An 18,480-nucleotide genomic window follows, 5' to 3' on the forward strand; every position below is an offset into this window, starting at 1 on the left:
ATCCACTGAAAACAAATGCTATGAATAAATGCTATGTAAGAAATGCCTGATGGGTTCCAACTAAGTAAGTGAAGAACATAGACCTTAGAACAGAGAATAAAAATAATTAACCTGTGAATGTTGTTAGGAGAGATTTCAATTCTTTCAAAGATTCATGCAGAGAAAATAACTTGAAGTTAAAAGAAAGAGATTTGTTTTTTATGGAAGAAGAATAAATGCTGTTTTCTTTGCCTCTTAAGTTGGAAAATGAGATGAGAGACAGAGGTAAGAGAATGGGGAGATGGGTCTAATCTTATCTACATGAAGACTCTTCAGGACAGATATACTGGCTATCAGGGCCCATCATTCTACATGAACCTAACCAAGCCCACTCTATTTACCTTACCTTCTTAAAGGTCAATAAAAGCAACGCTGACTTTGCTTAAAGCTCCCATTTTGAAATCAATGGGATTCCCTCCCTTTCATGTGTACTACAGAAAAGCTGCCACCTCTTATGACAGCCCTCAAAATTAGACACCTCTCCCCATAACCTGTCTAGACTAGGCACATACAAACCCTCATCATTGAGTTGGGAATGTTGGTGCTATTGTTAAAATTGAGGAAATATGGGATCCCTGGGTGGCGCAGCGGTTTTGTGCCTGCCTTTGGCCCAGGGCGCGATCCTGGAGACCCGGGATCGAATCCCATATCGGGCTCCTGGTGCATGGAGCCTGCTTCTTCCTCTGCCTATGTCTCTGCCTCTCCCTCTCTCTCTCTCTGTGACTATCATAAATAAATAAAAATTAAAAAAAAATTGAGGAAATATGATTCTCTGTGTTTATTAAAAACTGTCTTACTTTCATCCATCATTTGAAATGAAGAGAGAAAAGTAGAAATCAAAATAAAGTTAAGATCATTAGTGCCCCCCTCCTAGGATTTTATGTAAAATTAAGAAAATAGGAAAACAAAAAAAGCTAAAGCAAGTGGTAACTGCCATTTCTAAGCTTCTGTTTCTTCAGAAACACTAACTGATCCCATTTTGAAAACCAAGCTAAGAATTATTTGATTATATGACTATATGGATTAGTAACTGTAATAATCATAATAATCACAAATGTACCGCAGTGTATTTCAAGGATGCACTCTATGTATGCCACCATGGCTTCTGCTCCTCCTTGTACCTCCTCACATTGCTAAATACCACTAACCCAGTGAAAACACCAATGATAGGCAGAGCACTTTGAAATCAAGTGTTCTCTAAGGTAAATGTTACCATTTGAATTTGAAAATAAAAAGAGGGAGCTCAAGTTGTTAAAATCCTGAAATTTAATTATCAAAATATGTGGTTTGGGGGGGGGGGTTGGTGTTTTGTTTGTTCTTTAATTTGAGAGTGGTCATAGGCCATGATATTAGTAGCTCTTTTCAATGTAGGGCAGTTACCATTTGCTTTAGCTTTTTTTTCCCCCTGTACATTTGTAATAAGCACAGAAATCTCCTTTCAAGATTTTTTTTGAAGTGTGGCAGTCTCTTTCAAGTAAGGAAGGGGTCCAAACTAAAATGAACATATAATAATGTTAGTAAATTGAACTCATATACTTAATACCTTTTTGAATTTACATCCACTTCTGTTGATAATTCACTGTAATAAACGCTGAGTACTTGCTAAGTTCTGGTGGCCTCCAGGAGTGCTCTTCCTGCGGTTCCAGTTACGGTGTATGTGTACATTGACTTCACAAAGCATCTGACTTCTGGCCTCTCTGTCTCCCTCAATACTCTAGATGCTGAGATTCAGGTTATATCCTCCAAATCTCAGTCCCATCATTGCCTGCATCATCTCCCCTCTCTGATTCTCCTACCCAGCAGAGTAGACTGAGTCTAAGCTCACGCAGACTGAGTTTTCACCTCAGCTCTATTAATTTACTAGCTGAATGAACTTAGTAAACATATTTTTGTCTATCTGACCTATATGTAAGGTGGGAATTAGAATATCTATTTTTCAGGGTTGTTAAGATAATTAGAAATAAATTGACGTACTAGGCCCTCAGTTTACGAAAGTTATTATCATCTCTCTAGTGCTTCAAGAAACATAGTCAACTTTTAGCCTCTTTTATGGTCTAACCTTCTTTTTCTCATTGATATTTCCTCTGATCTTGCTTTTTTGTTTATCTTGAATTAGTATATTTTCCTGTTGCATTGTAAATGGCTATTGCAGATAATCCACAAAGCCTTTGTGAAACTGGCAGTGAATAATATAAACAAACAATATAAGCAAACATATAAAATAAAACAAATAAATATGGCCTTTGGCCACAAATTCCCAAAGCCTCAAATTCTCCAGTTTTAAACTCTGTCAACAATGATGATAATTTATAAATCCCAAAGAACCAACAAAGTGGGAAATGTAAAATTTAACACAGGGCTTGTCTGTGCAGAAGCAATACTAATTGCAGTCATTTATGTCAACAGCTTACCATTTATACCTAATTACCATGCCTCAAAATTGCATTATGTATAATCATTAGGTGTGTGTCAAATTAACTCTGTTGTAAGTTTTATTTGATTATGCCACTACTCTTCTCACCTGCATGCTCACTTTTTATAGTTTGTTGCTTATGTACCATGGTCAATTGTTCTCGGGCTCAAAAAGAGAGAGAGAGAGAGAGAGAGAGAGCAACCATTGGAGAGAAGAGGACTAAAACATGTGATATCTACCACCGAAAAATTGATTGTTGGGGAAGAGAGGGGTCCAGCCTATTAATTTGATGGTCCTAATGTTAGCCTGCTCCTGCCCACTGTAGCTTTGGGTTTTTTCATTCCCTTGGTGGCAGTAACTGTCTTTTTTATCCATTAGTTTAGGAAAATCTGACATGGTAAAAAGATGAGATTTAGTAGATGTGGATTCAAAGCTCTACCATTTACTTGGCATAAAGTGATTGGTGTATATTTCCTGACTGTGCATAATCTCAGCTTCTTCAAATAGGAATGCTAATACCTCTTTCATAGGCTCTTTATAAGAGTAAACAATGTCTGTGAAGAATAGGAATACAGTTTAGTGTTTGGGAAGCTCTAAATAAGTGGTAGGTTCTCCTATCTTCATTTTTCAAATGTATCCATCCCTCCAGATAAGAATCCCTGAAGTCCTTCAAAACCTGGATGAACTCTTTTTCCTTGTGGATTCCCTAGAATCCTTTATTCTTTCATACAGGCAGACATGTTGTTTGCTGATATTTGATAATGCGCTCAGATATGACAGTTGGCTTTCAAAAGAAGACCATAACCTTCTTACCCTTGCCTGCCTGCTTGGTTTTAAGCTAAGCCTTTGAAGTGTCACAACTGGAGTCACATAACATCATATATTATGTGTACAAGGAAACGTAAGGGTACCTTGTCCAGTACCTTCATTTTCAATGAGGAACACTGGAATCCAGAAAGGTTAAATGACTTCACTATGGTCTCACAGCTGGTTAGTGACAAAACAGGAACAAAATGTTCACACTGATCTTTCCACTAAGTACAAAGGTTGGCAAACTATGACCCACAGGCCAAATATGACCTGCCTCTCATTTTTGTAAATAGAATTTTATTAGAACAGTGACATATTCACTCATTTACATATTGTCTATGATGTTCCTGCTACAACAGCAGAGTGAATCGTTGTGACAGAGACCATATGGTCTGTAACACCAGAAATTTACTATCTGGCACTTTAGAAAAAGTTTGTGAACCCCTGATCAAGAACAGTTCCAAAACTCCAACTCATGAAGTGAGCTATCACCCAATTATTTTCTTTTTTTAATCTGAGTGGAAAAGCCAACAAACCAACAATGTTCAACATTTTTTCATCTGCAGTGAGTTTTATATCCCAAGAGATACACCGTGTCACTAGTGAAATGTCAATGTTAAAGGTAGCTGTTCCCATTAGGGGACAGGATTGTGTAAAGCATGTGGTAAAACCCATAAAACATACATGTCTCTGAGTCACTTCACATAAACTTTCTCCCTCGGGTCTGTGCTGACCACTAAGGAGTTCTTACTGAAAGGAAGAGACGTGTGTGTGTGTGTGTGTGTGTGTGTGTGTGTGTGTGTATTGGGGTGGGGGTGAACTGGAATATCCCTGTGGGTACCGAAGGCAGCTCACTGCCTTAGTCATCAACGTACAATCTACTGGTCATACAACACACCTCCAGAACACTTACTCTCCACCTACAACAGTCAATTCAGGTTCACCTTATTGATAGGAAGAAACACCAAATGCCAACCCTGTTCAGGTAGAAAGGTAACACCCAGGCTCTGTTCTTAGAAAAAGGCAGCTGTGAGCAAGACCCAACATGCAGCAGGATTCCCAGCACAACTTGTCAAATGCTTCAATAAATAATCACTAAAAATGACTGTAATGCCCCTTCTCTGTTTCACACTTAAGAAAACTGAGCCTCAAAGGTTTTTGAACTAATGGGAACACTTAGGGACAAATCTTTAAATACTAGCTAAGTCTTTTGCATGCTTATTATGTACCAGGCTCTGCTCCATAAACTCTGCATACATATTAGATCATTCAGTCCTCCCGATAACTCTGTAAGGTAGGGTTTGTTCTGATCTCATTCTACAGAGGAGGTAGCTGAGGCACAGAGACGATAAGGGACTTCCCTGGACCAATCACATTGCTGAGTGCATGATGGAGCTAGGGTTTACCACACCCAGTAGTTCTAGGTCTATAGATACTTAAGGATTAGGGAAAATGCTCACCTTCAAAGAATTCTACTCTGGGCCTGACACAGACATTAGATATTGCCATTCCTACAGTAAGTAATTGTTGTGCTGTGGTTGGACATCAGCCTAATGATGATTATTTTCCTTCCTTTCGCAGATGCACAAACTGAGGCTTGGAAAGCAAGATCACCTTCAGGTCATTCTGATGATCTGTAGCGGATCTGGGGTCACAGTACTACTGCCTCTCTGATTCCAGTCTCTCCTCTTGCTCTCAAGGCATTTTTACTGTCCTACGATCCCCCCTCAGCTTTGCCAATATACCAAACTACCTGTTTATGTTGTTCAGACTTGGCCATGAGCGTCTTCAAGTCTTAATCCTATTTACTGATTGAGACTGCTGATTACAGACATCTGCCAGTTCAATTTGTCTGTGTTTTCTGAGATCATGTTACATCAACTGGCACAGATCTACCTTTTCCTCAAACCTTCTTTTAGAAGCACTTTCCAAAGCCAGCTGAAGTCTTGTGTCTGGAAGGCGTGACCAGTCATGCACACTGTCTCTAGAGCAGCAAAGGCTTTTTCCATTGCATGTGTCCAGAAGACACTTCACTGCTTTGGCTCCAAATTTTCAGTGGACTTGGTCACTGAGCTGACAATGGCTTACCCTGGAGTACCACAGTCACTTAATCTCTTTCTCTCAAAGGTACATTAATTAATTATTTATTAATTGAGTTCATGAATCCAAAAGGGCTCATAACAGACTTCAGCATAAACCCTTCCGCTCCCCTCTATCCTAGTTATGCATGTTAAAAATATATCTGCACCACCCTGAAAAGCAATGCAAGGATTAAGGTGCACAAACAAATTAGCCAAGGGAGAAAAATAAACATAGTAAGAAAAGGTAGCTTCTGGGAGAAGGGAAAGAAAGAGTGAAAATCCTATTGTTTCCTAATAAGCCAGTTAAAGTGGATATAATTTAAGTTGACCTATCACTGATAACATTTTACACACATGCTCATGCACATACACACACTTCATTTACCTCATGATCTTTCTTTTCATGTGCGGACATAGACCATAGGTTCATTTGAGAATTCCAAAGGCTAAAAGTGCTTTGGCAAACTCAAATATGATTAGAGGAGGTTGAATAGCAGTTGTTGAAAGAGCTAAGAGTATTCAGAGTATAAAAACGAAGGTCAAGTTGGGGCATTATCACCGCTTTTGAATATCTACAGGGCAGTCATGTAGAAAATGGAATAGACTCATTTCATTGTTCCAAAGTGCAGAGCCAGGATGACTGATGGAAGGTACAGAGGCAAGTTTTGGCCAACATAAGTATAAAAACATTGAAACAATTAGTTCTATCAAAAAAGGAAATGGTTTGCTTCTGAGAATAGTAAAGTCTTTCCTCATGAAGTAATTTAAAAAGAGGCTTGTGTGGGTTACCTGTCAAGGATTTTGTAGAAAGAATTCACACATTACTTGAACAATGGTGGTGGTTCTCAGATGCAGCTATTAAAAATTCTGAGACTGGGGCCTCACCCCACAGATTTTGGTTTAATGGTCCACAGTGGAGCCTAGACATTAGGATATTTAAAAGCTCCCCATCTGGGCAGCCCGGGTGGCTCCGCGGTTTAGCGCCGCCTTCAGCCCGGGGTGTGATTCTGGAGACCCGGGATAGAGTCCCACGTCGGGCTCCCTGCATGGAGCCTGCTTCTCCCTCTGCCTGTGTCCCTCTGTATCTCTCATGGATAAATAAATAAAATCTTAAAAAAAATAAATAAATAAAAGCTCCCCATCTGATTCAGTGTGCAACCAGATAAAGAACCATGGGGCTAGGGAAGGCATTCATTTTATTCCTCACTCTGTTGACAGATATTGATGGAGCAAATACCAGAGGCCTGATTCTTTGCACTGAGGAAGGGAAAGTAGCAGATGCTAGTGGTACGCACTAGTACCCCTCACCCCTAACACTTCAACACAACAGACTTCTCACTGCAGCACCTGCTTTTCATCATATGAAGATTTTGTCTTCCTGTAAGAGGCCTCTTTACACATCCCATAGCAGGACAGAAGTGCCAGAGCATCATTCCTCCTTGGAAGTATACCTCAACCCAGGATGAATGGGAACTCACTCATCCCATAGATGGGTAAATCTGAGGCGTGTGCTCTACACTGGCCCTCACAGTTTCTTGGGTAGAATTAAGGTCCAACCACCTCTCCCCACCTCCATTTGCCAATAACACCCATTTTGTGATACCTTCTTTCTCTTCTCTGCACCCTACAAACTCCTTTCATTTACCTCCCAAACAAACTCTTTGCAGCTGAATAACTATCTCAGAGTCTGCTCTGAGGGAATCCCAACCAGGCTCATTCAGACTTGGGGAGCTCACATCACAATGAGGAAAGCCAATCAGTGAGCAAATCTTGTAACTAAGAGGGACCATATCCTAAATATTCAGATGAAATGGAAGGCTCTGGAGGTTACCTAGCTGCTGCATTACACTCTGTTCTCAGGTAGCCAAATTGGGATCTGAGTCAAGCATAATTTGATGCCAGGGGTCATACTCTAAGCCTGCATTTTATGTCCTCTCTAAATGATAGAGTCTATCATTTTAAATATTTATTAAGCAGCATTTATTGTACATACCCTCCCCACATTTTGTCTTCATATTTTTGTCTAGTTTTCTATTTTTTTCCAGTTTTTGATCAATGTCATTATCCTTTCTCCCTTCTTCAGAAAATCAATGGATGGTATGAATTATTTAAATCATGTCATTATGGTATGAAGGGTTAAATTTTTATAAATCTGTCAGTAATCCTGACCTCAACCTCCAACCTCAGCCTAAGGGTAGTTTTAGGTTGGCTAATCACTCCTGGAATATTCTAAGTGGAATTAACCCCAGTGATGGTCTAGATGACCTTGATTCCAGAATTTTGTACAGAGCCTCACCAATAGTTTCCATAGCAACCAAAGTTGATAAATGAGGATGATTCTGATTTGCCTGTCTCTGAGTTACAACTTTCTTTTAATAGGAAGCTAGAGGAGAAATATGAAATGTGATTATCAAGCAGAGGGGTATATCCTATTATAGGATAGGATTACCAGCTATTTTGTTCTGAAATTTAGATTCTGGCTTGTCTGTTCTCTTCAAGGTCCTTCAAATCTGTCATGTTCTTCTCCCACACCCTGCCTTGTGATGCTGTCTTTCTTGGAATGCCCTCCATTTTCCTCTGCCTTTCTGTATTTTCTCCAGCTACTAGTTCCGTGTCTGCCACCTTCTCCCTCAACAAAATCTCCTCTTAGCCTTATTAACAAGTATCAATTCTAGGGGATATATAGATTTTAATTCCATACGATGTATATGATTATGTTGTTGTGCTTAAGAACAAAGAAGTTGGCAAAAGGCAGGTCTGTGATTCTAGCTCTGCTACTTAACTCCTGAGGCTTTGGGCTATTGGCTTCATTTGTCAGGGTCTCAAATTTCTTCATCGGCAAAATTTGTATTACAGCAGAACTGACCATCTCTGTGGTAAGGGATTCATGGGATAGTGGATGGGATATCTTAGCACAGTGCCTGGCATGTAGTGTACATTCAGTAAAAAATAGCTAAATCAGGATCCACTTTCATAGTTGGGTCTCTTCATGAGGGAACACTCACATCAGGAGCACGAATGGGAGAGTCAGACAAATTCTGTTTCATGACTCTCCTACATGTGCACAGGTTTGCGGATAGAGCACATTCTGCCATCACCTACTTCACATAACGTTGATTGAGTTTACCCCAATGAATCACTACATGGAAGCACCAACTATGGTGCTTTTGGTGGATGTCCCATGCATTTATTTCTCTTGCCTCACTTATCTTCTTCCCTTTACAAAGTTGTAATTTCCTTAATAACAATAAGTGTCTGATGTTCACCAGATAATTAATGCATTGTTATATGACTGAGGATACATATACCTTTGGCGTGACCACATGCAGAGCATGTGCATGCTAAGCTAACAGTGGATGTTCTTGATCCCTGGGTCTGAGGGCTTTGCCCACCTAGGCAGGAGGATAAATAGAGATTGTTTAGGCTGAGGAGACAAGGGAGCATCGTCATCTATATGAGGCAACTTCATAAAGCTAGGTCCTGGGTTATCTTTCTGACACAGCAGTCTCGAAATGTAGATATACATAGTTTTAAATGAATTCATCTTGGCAATCCTCTTAAGGGCCTAAGGCCAGTGAGTTAAGACGTTTAATTGAAATTCATATGACAACGACAACAGAGGAGAACATTTTTAAAGTGTTGAAACATAGACTTAATTAGTAGCCCATTAGGAGGTCCAATTAAGGAAGAACATCTTAGCGATGCAATGTCTAAAATCACACAACCAGTAAGTGGCAGAACAGATTTTTAAACCTGGTTCATCATACTTCCAAGTCCTCCTGGCAGGTTAGCAGCACTGAGCAAGTCCTGGCAAGGTTAGCAGCACTAAGTAAGACCACTCGCTCAGGAGGGTGGTCAGAGAAGGGACAGCGACCATGTGAGCAGACAAAGCAGGAAGAGCCTGAAGAACAAGAAGGTTGAATATGTTTCTGTCACTTCTGTTTAGAAACTTTCCATGGCTTAGCATTGCTCTTAAGATGCAGCCCCAGTTCCTGATACTAGCCATAAAGCTTTCCAGTATGTTCTCGGTCCAATTCACCCTGAGTCATGGACTGCTTCTCCTCACTGTACTCAGTGAACTATTTGTCACCCAGGAATTCTTTCAATGGTAGGCTCTCTTTCCTATGGCTCTTTTTTTTTTTTAATTTATTTTTAAATTTATTTATGATAGTCACAGAGAGACAGAGAGAGAGAGGCAGAGACACAGGCAGAGGGAGAAGCAGGCTCCATGCACCGGGAGCCCGATGTGGGACTCGATCCCGGGTCTCCGAGAACGCGCCCTGGGCCAAAGGCAGGCGCCAAACCACTGCGCCACCCAGGGATCCCCTCCTATGGCTCTTGATATATGATCTTCTCTGTCCCACTCTCGGGAATTAGCTAGGACATCCCCTCCTAGATCAAGTCCTCTACTTGGAACTCACTTGTGGATCTTCAGCACAGAGCTTAACACCTGGACAAGCAGTAGGGCCAAGAGGCTGCCTCCCTGCTGCTCACAAATGACAAGGGGATTGTTTTGGCAGCAACAAAAGATGTACAGGTAGCCTGGCCAGATGTAAGTTGTCCAATGTTTGTTGCTTCTGCTAAAGCTCTAGGATTTTATTTTGTAGTCAGGGTCACAAAAAGAGAAGGAGTGCAGCCACTTGGATGCCATGATTTTTCCCTTGGATTCTCACTACTCATCCCATGCAGCTCTTAGAACTCACAATTGTCCTTAAAAATTGTTCTTTTTTTTCATTTATATTTTCCTTCTATTTGAAGAAAATTTCTTAGCCATGGAGAAGTAATGCAGAAAATCATGCTGTTTGCCTTGGTAACACATCTTTTTTTAAGATTTATTTATTTGTCTGATAGAAAGAGAAAGAGAGATAGAGAGAGTACACAAGTAAGTAGAGCAGCAGGCAGAGGGAGAGGAAGAAGCAGGTTCCCTGCTGAGCAAGGTGCTTGACGGGGCTCTTTATTTCAGGATCCTAGGATCATGACCTGAGACAACGGCACAGGCACCCATGGTGACACATCTTAAAGAGAGTTCTGAATCCAAATAATGCAAACATAAAACTGGCTTGTTTGTGGTATCAACCTCTATTTTCACTACCATCCAAATAAAGTTCTTTTTCTGAGTTTGCTTCCTCAGTAACAGGCACTTCCTTGGATTACATGGTAGCAAACTCCTATTTCCCCTCCGTCCTGCATTTCAGTCTTCTTTGTAATGGCAAGCATCGACATTTAATGTCTAAATGGCCACATTCTCTCTTTACTCATTTATCAAAATTAAATGTAATATACAAGGACTCAAAATGATGGAATTACTGGAAGAATGGTGGAGTAGAGAGGGAGATGTGCACAGACAAACTGAAGGGAGTTATATGGTCTGGCTGGAAAGCCTTGAAGGGTTCCACAAAAACAATATATAAGATTAACAAAAGTTAAAAATGCTGTATTTGCCCACAATTTTATAAGAACTCAATACGTTCAAGAAAAACTGTTAATAAGATTCATTTATTCCCTCTGTGTATATATGTGTGTGAGTGTGTATGTAATGTATACTATTTTATAGGCATAGTTTAAGGAGCTTAGGGTATAACAGGGAACAAAAACAACACAAGTCCCCGCCTCATGGCATTTCCATGGTAAATTATTTTCTGAATTAGCTCTTGGGATATGTAAACCAAAGCTAAGTGAGAATATTCAAATAAGGCGATGTCCTCGAAATTTTGGAAAGCATGCTGCCTAGAGTGACTTAAACAGTAAACAATGTATTGAAGTAGCCCACAATCCTGAAAGACATGAGAGTTAACCTGGGAGACTCTGGGGTGGGGCAAGGCTTGAGAAGCATGGGTGAAAGTGCATGCAGTCAGGCATCTTCATTTATTCAAAAATCCTTTCAACTCATAATTATTGAATCCTTCACATGTATCAAGATCATGTTCACAAATGCAAATGGTGTGTTTTACCCACCATCTTTCCAGCATCCATGCCAGTATGTACTCCCTTTGGAATAGTCACTGTTGGAGACAGGCATCAAGAGATTATGCAGTATATTTATGTCTTGATGGACTGGGATCTTCTCAAAGTAGAGAACACTCAAGGAGGTAAGCTAGCTTAAGCCTCTGTGCAAAGCAAGAATTCTCTCTGGTACAAAGCCTGGCCCACTTGGGCTCCAGAGGAAAAGCAGCTCAGGAACATAGGTTGTAAGGAGCTCACTCCATCTCCTAACATCTAAGCTATGGCCAAGTATACCCTAGGGCTGCAGTGTTTTCAGAATGGCATCTGGAGCAAAATAGAATGCTTCTATGGCAATAATTATGAAAGGTTATTTCAGGTTGCAGAGCTTCAACCGAACTCTGTGTGGTATAATTTTGCAAGCCCAGTCTTCATTTCTGAAATCCAAAAAGATCTGAAATTAAACCACTTTTTCCCCCCATAGCTAATTTGATGAAGAAACCTAACCTGAACTAATGTAGGCTAACAAACTCTTTATTTCACTTTGTGTGAATATTCATACATTTTCCTATAGAAATATTAATGTGTTTGATCAAAAGTAATGCCTTAGACCTTACTGGAGTGTTAGTTAGTATACAGCGCGCACACTGAAATCTTTCTCCACATTTTAAAAAATTCTGAAAACAAACCTGTTGCCAAGGTTTCAAATAATGGGGTTGTGTTTTGGCTAAGACCCTCATTTCTTTATGACCCTCTTCATGATAGGCCTGACTCTGATCACCACCTTTTTAAATTGCAACTTTCCCTTCTCCTGAAAACTCTGTATCTTATCTTTTTCATATCACCTAATTACTTGGTACTACTAGCACCTGGCAAAGAGAAAGCATTATAAAATGTCTGTTAAATAAAGAAATGCTATGGTATTCATTTGGTATGTTTATTGCTCATTATCTGAATTGTGCACCTCTTACTTCCCAACCACCCGAATGTGAGCTCCACAGGGTAGGGATTAGTGTACCCCAACTCCTTAGAAGAGTATCTGGCCATAAAAGGAACTCCATAAAACACAACAAATGAAATAATTTATTAGTTTAGTTTATTGTTTTGACAAATAGAACTTAAAATATTCGTTAGTCAAATGATAGGTTTTTAAAATATTGTAACTAAAACAAAGAAATAAGAGAATAAAAAATCATCCATAATCCTATGATACAAGATACTAATAACAGTTTGATGTATCTTTCTATTTTTGTTTATTTTTGATTTATTTAAGGTTCAGTCACAAAGCATTCCCTGTCTTTGGGAAATATTCTTGGTAAGTATGAATTTTAACAGCTTAATACAATTCTGGCATACAGATACAATATAAATTATTTAAGTATTCTTCTAATGTAGGAGCTCATTTTCAAATATTTGCTTTCATAATTCTGAGATGAACATCGAAAACTCTTCACATGTCTCTATCTATTTGAGTAGATTTCTAGAAGAAGGACTCCTACCTAACGGGCTAGGGTGTTAAGCTTGTTAGCATTGAAAGAAATTGAATTTGATTTGAAAAATTTCTAATATTCTTGAGTCTTACCCCTGTTTCAGGAAAGATCAGGAAAGGTGGGTTTTGTGTGTCTGTTCATGTGTGTGTGTGGTGTGTGTGTGCCTGAGTGTGTGTGCACATGTTTCAGAACAAAACTTAGCAGTATGAGTGATTTGGGCACGTTCAGATCTGGGCACTTAGCAACGAGGAGGCAAACTGAAGTGGCAGCTTCCAGTGGAAAGTATACGTGCCCAGGTGTCAAGAAAGCTGGCACCAGCTTCCTGGCTTCAAATACCTGTTTCTCTCTCCTCCTCTGTGTTTTCCTTTCTCCTTGTTAATAGGCATGGTGACCTCTGCCTTACTGCCTTAAATGGGCTCTTCTGAAGATAAAGCAGTTCTCATGAAAGGCCTCTTAAAGTAAAAATTGCTGTTCAACTGCAAGGTGTTATTTATTCAACACACCAGCAATGGAAATTTGTGTCAGCTGTGTACTATTTACAGTCACTAGCAACATGTATCAAATCTCAATTCTTCCCATGAAATCCAAAGCTCAAAATCCCATTAAAGATACTTAAAAACATCAAATCCTCCCTATAATTAATAACAATGATCGGGCATAAAATTCTCAAAAATAGACTTATCTTTATTCAGCAACACCAAGTACTAATGAGAAACTGAAAGAAGTAGATAATTATAGACCAGAGTCTCCTTTGCCACTCTAAAGAGAACCAAGAACATGAGCAAATTGAAGCCTTCCTCATGTGACAAGTGTACTATCTCTGAGTGTTGACACTGAGACCTCATCTTTTTTCCACTGAAGACAAGCAATGTCACAGTGCATACCACCCTGCTACTTTTTCAGGGGCTGGATGCACTTCAGGAGATTCTTTTAACTTATCTGTAGTGTGTCTCAATCAGCAATAATTCTTTGTTCAATGGCATGCAGATGATCAGCTGGCATTTTGTGGAGTTCTTCAACTCTTGGGACTCGTGTGTGTGTGTGTGTGTGTGTATGCCTGTGTGCTATGGTGTGCAATGATAGGAAACTTTTACATTAAATGCTTTGTTCTACACCATTTGTTGTGTTAGAAATATTCTAGGATTTCTTGATTCACGATAAAATCATGGCCTTTACCTAGGAGTGGCTCATAGTCTAATAAGAAAAAAGAATAAAATAAGTTAATGAGTAATGATCATGACAGGTTCATTTCCAGGATGTAGGGGAGTCTGAAGAGCTGCAGGGGTGAAGTGGAGAGGAATCCATCTCAGTATATGGCACCCTAATGCCATCCCCCAGGACTAACAGGGGTTATGCAAAAAGTGTTCTGGAGAGGAAACATTTGCTGTGGTGGGCAGAACAGAGCTTCTTGTAGAATTAGGAGTAAATCTAGAGAGCTGACACACAGCTCTGTGTGTGTGTGCATGTGTGCGTGTATTGAGAGAGAGAGACTGGAGGGAAGAAGGCAGCTGGAGAGAAATCATGTGGGTTCATATATGCCATATAAGGAGATTAGGCTGAAGTAACAGAGCCGCCTATTCTTGTGTCAATAATCAAATTAAATAGGTTTTCTTTCAACCTCAGGGACTAATTCTTCAATTTGGTTTTGAGAGCAGAGCCCGGCTTCCTCTACAGCTCCACATATTCCAACAATGCCAGAACTGTTGAAGCCTCAATGTATGGCAGTTGAGGGATAAAATGGTGAATCTCAAAGAAACCCTTCAGTGAAAAAAACAAAGTTTAAGGCCTTTATGTGTGCTTGCTTCAGCAGCGCATATACTAAGGCCTTTATGAAAAGGCGTACTTTATCTCTAAAAGTCACAAATCAGTTTGTGTGACTGTGTGTGTATGTGACACAAAAAGCTATTTCGTACCAAAACTTCTTTCAATACTGCCCCATTAAGAATGCAAGATGCTCTAGAGCAGTACTTTTGACTGATTTTAAGAACTCTGAGTGGGGCAACCCGGGTGGCGCAGCTGTTTAGCGCCGCCTTCCACCCAGGGCCTGATCCTGGAGACCCGGGATCGAGTTCCACGTCAGGCTTCCTGCATGGAGCCTGCTTCTCCCTCTGCCTGTGTCTCTGCCTCTCTCTCTCTCATGAATAAACAAATAAAATCTTAAAAAAAAAAAAGAACTCTGAATGAAAAAAGTTACTGATAATTGCTCCATATGGAATCATGACACAAATGTTTTTTTTTTTTTTATCAATTCATCCAGTTTTTTTTTTTTTTTTTTTTTTATTTATGATAGTCACAGAGAGAGAGAGAGAGAGAGAGAGAGAGAGGCAGAGAGAGAAGCAGGCTCCATGCCCCGGGAGCCCGACGTGGGACTCGATCCCGGGTCTCCAGGATCGTGCCCTGGGCCAAAGGCAGGCGCCAAACCGCTGCGCCACCCAGGGATCCCCATGACACAAACCAGTAGACCTTGGCATATGCTTGCCCCTCTGCTCTTACTTGCTTGCTGCTATATAGGAAAGACCATGTGAAGAGGCAAAGGGAAAAGGAATGCAGAGATATTTTATCCCTAGTCAGTACTTGGGTTCTACTCAACTCTAATCACAAGCTCCCATGAGATGCTGATATTCAGAAGCATACAGGGCCTTTGGCCTGCCCTCCCCCAGCTTCCTCATCTGCAATGGATAATCTCTAACATTCCTCTTTGAGCTAACATTTTTCAATTCTTTGTTTTTCACTGAGGAAATCTATCACTGCTGCGGTTTCCCAGAAAATCCAGCAAAACTGAATTCAGCCCCCAAGTATGGATCAAGTGGGACAGAGAAGGCCTTGCTTGGCAAGGTATCCCCTTGGCTTATCTTCTGGTTTTTACCCCAGTACCCTTCTCTACATGCTGTTTACTTCAGCAAAACAACATTGGGCTCTAGGCTCACAACTGTCTGTTTACCATGATCCTGTGATTGCTTTTAACCCAGAATGGCCACCAACTTCTCCCTGTGTTTTTCCATCTCGTCAATGGCAATCTCAAATTGATCTTGATCTCTACAGCTTTGGACAATGTTTCTATACCTGGCAGCAGCATTGATATACACATACCTGTCAAATTCTCCTTACTATGGCATAAGCTTCTTGAACTAAGAGACTGGTTTTAGTTAAATTCCCTTAAAGCATCCAAAAGAGCAATGTCTTGTGTTTGTTCCAACATGTGAGTACTGATGAAGAAAAATTTCTCTAGAATCAGACTTTACTCATGTAATTTGGTTCTGAGCTATTAAAGCTACATAATTAGTGAATGGGCTCAGAGTTTATGTTAGATTACTATTCATGGTGAATAGATTTCACTGGGATTTTTCTCTATACCAAGCCATGTGGGGATTCAGCCAGAATCGAACTTTTACTTTCTTTCCTTTCTTTTTTCATTTATGTACAAATAAAATCTAGTTAAAATTAACATGAAGAGCAAAGTTGAAAAAAAAAGTAACAGTGGAAAAATAACATCATGAATGTGGAATAGGTGGCTTTATTTATTCACCTACTTATTCATTCACTCATTCATTCATTCACACATTCAAAGAACACTGATGGGGGATCCCGGAGTGGCTCAGCGGTTTAGTGCCTGCCTTCGGCCCAGGGTATGATCCTGGGGTCCCGGGATCGAGTCCCATGTTGGGCTCCTTGCATGGAGCCTGCTTCTCCCTCTGCCTGTGTCTCTGCCTCTCTCTCTCTCTCTCTCTCTCTCTCATGAATAAATAAAAAAAAATCTTTAAAAAAAAAAAAAACCAAGAACACTGATGGGATGTCAATGTTGAGGGGGAAACCTGTTCTAGGTGGTGAAATGTGCAGATGAAAAGCGCCATCTAACTCTTGAGAAATTCATGACCTGGTGAAGAAGACAGATGTGCACATAGAATGCAATGTAAGTCATGCTAAAGAAAAAAAAAGAGATAGGATAACCCAGGGGAAAAACATTTTATCCAACCTAGATTAGAAAGAGTCACCCCTCATAGAGGATGCTATGCCTACGTCCCTAAAGAGGTTGGGACAGGACATCCCCAAAGGGGGGTATAGTATAGTATATACAATGGCAAAAGAACATAGAGCATGTAAGAAGAAAAGCATGTTGTTTACAATTGCTATAGCTTTCCTGATGAAGGGACACTTCCTAGAGGACTTGACAGTTAATCTAACTGATATGTATAGAAGATCTCCACTGGTCCCAGGCAGCAATTCCAACATTCCAACATGATTCTGTATGTTTCTAGCACAGACATATACACATGCCTGCACAGGTGCATATCTTTGCCCTCTGGTTGGCACTCATTGTTTCACCTTCTTTCCCTATTGTTGGTTCCTCTTCCCATTCTAGTCACGCTATGGCTGCAGCTATGGAAAGGCTCAAAACATGAAGGCTTGAGTCCATTTTTCAGGCTTTTCTGATTTAGCTAGAGCTATGGAGCTATCTATGATGGAACACCCATGGCCCCGATTCTTGGAAGCCTCAGATTATTACATATCTCTATACCCTTAACAAATGGGAAAGTGAATTTAATTGAAAATGGGCATCAGATTCTCTAAGTATGAAGACCACATGCCCCAGATTAATACAAAATTTCAACACTTCTAATGTAATTTTAGTTCATATAGATTTAGGGTTCATGGTTGCCACCATAATACTCTATGTAGGAGTTCAGAGATTTGCATGATAAATAAAAATCAAGGCTATCAATACATCTTTATGAAAGAGGCTGTGCTTGTCCTAGCTTTAGGGGATGATATAAGAATGAAGTTTATTGGGAAAAAAGCAGCATGAATCACAAGACACAAGAATCACAGTCAATGTAAACAATTTAGAAACAAAACAAAATGAACCAATGAAACCAAGGTCTCCACACCTCATTTTTGGTACTGAGAAAGATGGTGACATGGATATGGATGTGGGTAAAGGTTCAGGAGTGGAAAGTCTCCAGTAGAGGGACTCACATTTGAAGCTTCACTGGGAAACAGACATCTCTTTGACAAATATATCAGCACACCTCATTTTATTGTACTTTACTTAACTGCACTTTACAGATACTGTGTGTTTTTTCTTTTGTTTTTGTTTTTTACAAATTAAAAGATTGTGGCAATATTTCAATTAAGGAAATCTGTGAGTGCCATTTTCCAACAGTGTTTGATTACTTTGAGTCTCTATGTCCCATTTTGGTAATTCCTGCCATATATCTAACTTTTTTCATTATTATTATCTTTGCTATTGTGATCTGTGATTAATGATTGTAACTCACTGAGAGCTCAGATGATGCTTAGCATTTTCAGCAATAAAGTATTTTTAATTAATATGTGTACATTGTTTTTCTACACATAATTAATAGATTAATAAATGTATTAGACACTCAATAGGCTAAAGTATAAATAGAACTTTTGCACTGGGAAACTAAAAAATTCATTTGACTTGCCTTATATATATTTTTTTTGACTTGCCTTATATCAATATTCACCTAATTGTGATGCTCTGAAGCTAAATCCTCAATGTCTATAAAGTATGCATTAAATTCTTTTTAGGAACCTTTGAACTGTCCATTAATTGTTTTCTTTTCTTATCTCTCTTCAAGCCCACCCTAACTCTGTGTAGACATATGTAGTAGAAACACAAGCAAAGGAGGCCATTAAGCATATGTCTCTTCATATAGGGAAGGATTGAAGCCCACAGAGGCAT

At 39.7% G+C, this 18,480-nt stretch overlaps 1 protein-coding gene and 1 long non-coding RNA gene across 4 annotated transcripts in view; one reads left to right on the top strand and one right to left on the bottom strand.

Annotated features, from left to right (window-relative positions):
• Positions 1-18,480, bottom strand: part of CNTNAP5 (contactin associated protein family member 5) — a 796,284-nt gene that overhangs the window by 677,081 nt on the left and 100,723 nt on the right. The window lies entirely within an intron of this gene.
• Positions 11,199-14,877, top strand: LOC112652463 (uncharacterized). 2 transcript variants are annotated; one of them, XR_003131475.3, is made up of 3 exons: positions 11,199-11,432; positions 12,557-12,598; positions 14,397-14,877. It is a non-coding gene; the product is annotated as an uncharacterized LOC112652463 (long non-coding RNA). The 2 variants fall into 2 exon arrangements; XR_004806933.2 differs by lacking the exon at positions 14,397-14,877 and adding an exon at positions 13,156-14,141.

Source organism: Canis lupus, chromosome 19, assembly GCF_003254725.2.
Source record: "Canis lupus dingo isolate Sandy chromosome 19, ASM325472v2, whole genome shotgun sequence".
Lineage (NCBI taxonomy): Eukaryota > Metazoa > Chordata > Mammalia > Carnivora > Canidae > Canis > Canis lupus.